We start from the raw sequence: 3,659 nt of genomic DNA, 5'->3' as shown, positions 1-3,659 counted from the left end.
TTGTCAGTCACAAAGCATATATGAGGGGCTTATTATCTTCCAAGCCCTGTGTTAAGCTCTGGGGATACAAAGAAAGTCACTTCCCTTCCAAGAATGGTCCCTGCCTTCCAGGAGCTCAATTTCTAGTGGGAAAGATCACATGAGAACCACTAATGCACTCAAAATATATACAGTGTAAATGAGAGATCATCTCAGCAGCATGGTACTAGCATTGGGGATGAGGAAGGAAAAATTATAAGCTGGATGTGAAGAGAACCAAAAGAGGTTAAGTTGAAAGCAAGGAGAAATAACATTACAGGCAAGGGGAGAACTAGAGACAAGAAGGTAGAGCAATTAAGAGGAATAAGGCCATCATTGCTGGATCTCCATTGTTCCCAAAAGTGTCATTTCGGAAAGATGTGGAGAGGCAGACATACTTATATGCAAAATGGCTATAACGATTGATGTGCTAGTTATGATTGATGAGCAAAGTGTCTTTAAAAAATACACCAAATCCTTATATTCTGCCTTAGAATTGCTATAAGGTAGCAGTTCTAAGGTAGAAGAGCAGTAAGGGCTATGCATTTGGGGTTAAGTGACTTGCCCAGGGTCATACAGCTTGGAAGTGTCTGAGATCACATTTGAACCCAGGACCTTCTGCCTCTAGATCTGGGTCTCTACCCACTGCCAATTAGTTGCTCCCAAGCAGTTTTGATAATGATGCTGCTGTATTTTATAAGGGAATAGATGTAGCCATGGTTCTTGGATCTGATGATCTGAGGAGAGGACCACACTAATCTAACTGATGACAAAATCCCCCCCCCAACCAGAGCTACACCTCCATCATCCTACCAATCCCAGACCTGCTAACCAGGATATATCATATCAGAAAAGTTTTACCTGACTTGGTGATATGACTTTTACTGATTCTTTTAAAAATAGCTCTGTCAATTCTTTGACCACTGCCTAAAAGCAGTTTTGTAGCTCAGTAGATAAAGGGTTGAAACTAAAGTCCTCAAATGGCTTGCTAATTAGATGGCCCTGGGAAAGTCACTTGACCTCTGTCTACCCCAGTTTCCTGAGAGGTAAAATGAGTATAATAATAGCATCTACTCCCAAAGTTGCTGTGAAAATAATTATAAAGTGCTTAGCACAGTGTAGTTTGCTGGCACATAGTAGGCACCCAATAAATGCTTTGGCCACCTCATTTAATTTCTCAGCTTGGGTTGTACCAACTAATACTGAATGCACTGGAGGGGCTAAGTCGGTTTTTTACATCCATAGAGGCAATAGGCATAGTATTCAGTGTGTGGGGTTGAGAGACAGAAAACCTTGCATTCATATCTCATTTCTGACATATATATATGTGTATATATATATATATATATGCAAGCTAGGAATCTGGATAAGTTTTGCAGATGTTTTACCTTCCCCAGATTAAAGAGGCACCTACCTAGGACTTACCTACTTATAGATATAGTATAGTTGTAGATCAGTGGTTCCCAAACTTTTTTGGCCCACCGCCCCCTGTATAAATGGAATCAAGCTAAATTTCATTCTTACACCCCTTTCCAGAAAAAAATATTACTTAGCACCCCTGGAAATTAAATTTTTTTTAAATTTTAGAAGCAATTAATAGGAAAGATAAATGCACCTGTGGCCATCATCGCTTCCCTGGATCGCTGCAGTACCCACTAGGGGGTGGTGGTGCCCACTTTGGGAATCACTGTTGTAGATAATCAAGTTATTGATGGGTTGTGATGCATGTACATGGAATGAGTCTCACATGAGAAGTTCTCTAAGCTGAAGAAGTTCCTTCACCTATTTACATAGATTGCAGTCATTGTAAGAAAGGATAATGTCATTGGTTCATGAATATACTTCCTTTTTTAAAAGAATGTACTTCCTTATCCTCCCTGCCAGAAGTAATTTGGCCCTTTTCTGATCCTGTAGCACTTCATACTTCTCTGAAGACTATTCACATTTGGATCATATTTCTTTGTATCTGCATATTACCTACCCCTGGGAGAATCTAATCTTCTTGAGACCAAGAGTGTCTTATTAATCTTTTGTATCTTGTTAGCGCCAAGAACAGTACCTTGCACAGATAATCACAGGATGATAGACTGAGAACTTGAAGGGAAGTTCAAGACTACCTAATCCAACTCCTTATTTTGTGGATGAGAAACTGAGGTAGTTAAATGGCTTTCCAAAGGTCACATAAGTGGTAAGCCTCAGATGTAGGACATAAACCCAGGTCCCTTTTGTAGATGTTTAATAAATATTTGTTCAGATGAATAAGTAAATAACTTGGAGAAGATAAGAACTGGCAAACAGTAATAAGAAGAAGAATACTTGGCGCTTTTATGATGCATTTAGGTTTGCAATATCCTTTTGAGACAGATGAGGTAAATAATATCGCTATTTTTAAGAAGAAAAGCTGAGGGTCACAGATGTTAAATTACTTGAAAAATGTCATACATACAGTGAGCAGTAAAAAGCAGAGCCTTCCCTCAAAGCTTCCCCCCAGCGTTTGCTGTATATATCTTGTTTTAAGTAGTTGTTTGTATGTTGTTGCCCTAATTAGATTTTGAGATCCATGAGATAAAGGACTTTCTTCTGTCTTTCTTTGTATCCCCAATGCTTAGTACAATGCCTGGCAAAGAGTAGGCATTTATAAATGTTTATTGATTGACACAGCTAGTAGTAAATGGCATAGCGAAGATTTAAGAGTCAGTCTCTCCTGACTCATAGTCCATTGGTCTCTCTATTTTACCATATGGTCATCTACTGACTGACTTTGACAGCATCAAAGCTATGTCATTCTGAAAATAAAAATCCATCTAGCATTGACCTTTGTTAGTTCCTTTGTCTCCTCTGGACCAGGCAGCAGAGAACTTTTATATATTCCTTATAGATAAGGCAGGAGAATCCCCTAGCACGAAGCACAAGGAACCTCATACCATTTTTTAGTCATTTGTCCTCTTGAAGGGAATATTTTTGCTACATTGAGGTTTTTTTTTTAAATATGTAAAAAAAATGAGTCGCTTGGAACAACAAGTAAGCAATTCCCAGATGGGCAAAAGCCAGTTAATTACTGTGGAAACTATCAAAGGAGAACAGTTCAATGATCTGTGACCTTGGTATATCCTTGCTGATGAGCATTTTACTTGCACTTCCAAAGACTGGCTCCCTGGAGAATCCACTTTTTCTAGCTGTAATGTTATCAGCACATTCTAACTTAGGGTAAAGAATCCTTTGCTACCAGTCTTCACTTTCCAGAGTAGATTGTGTCATTGTTGGAGGAGTTTCTGGCACCATTAAACCTTTTCCCTTGATTTTCATAGCTGCTCTTGGCAGTTGTAGGACATGAATGAATGAATGAATGAGAAGCATTCATTAAGTGCTTACTATGTGCCAAACACCATGCTAAGTGTTAGAGATACAGATACTTGTGTGACAGTTCCTGCCTTTAAGTTTACATTATTTTTTAAATTTTGTGTTCCAAATTCTCTCTCCTCTCCTCTCCCTTCCTCTCTTCTCCTGCTCTCTTCTCCCCTCCTCTCCCCTTCTCTCCACTCCCCTCCCCTCTCCACCCCTTCTCTCCTCTCTTCTCTTCTCTTCTCTTCTCCTCCCTTCTCCTCTCTCCTCTCCTCTCCTCTCCTCTCCTCCCCTCCCCT

This window comes from Gracilinanus agilis, chromosome 6 (assembly GCF_016433145.1).
Source record: "Gracilinanus agilis isolate LMUSP501 chromosome 6, AgileGrace, whole genome shotgun sequence".
NCBI lineage: Eukaryota > Metazoa > Chordata > Mammalia > Didelphimorphia > Didelphidae > Gracilinanus > Gracilinanus agilis.
This window is presented reverse-complemented; position numbering follows the sequence as displayed.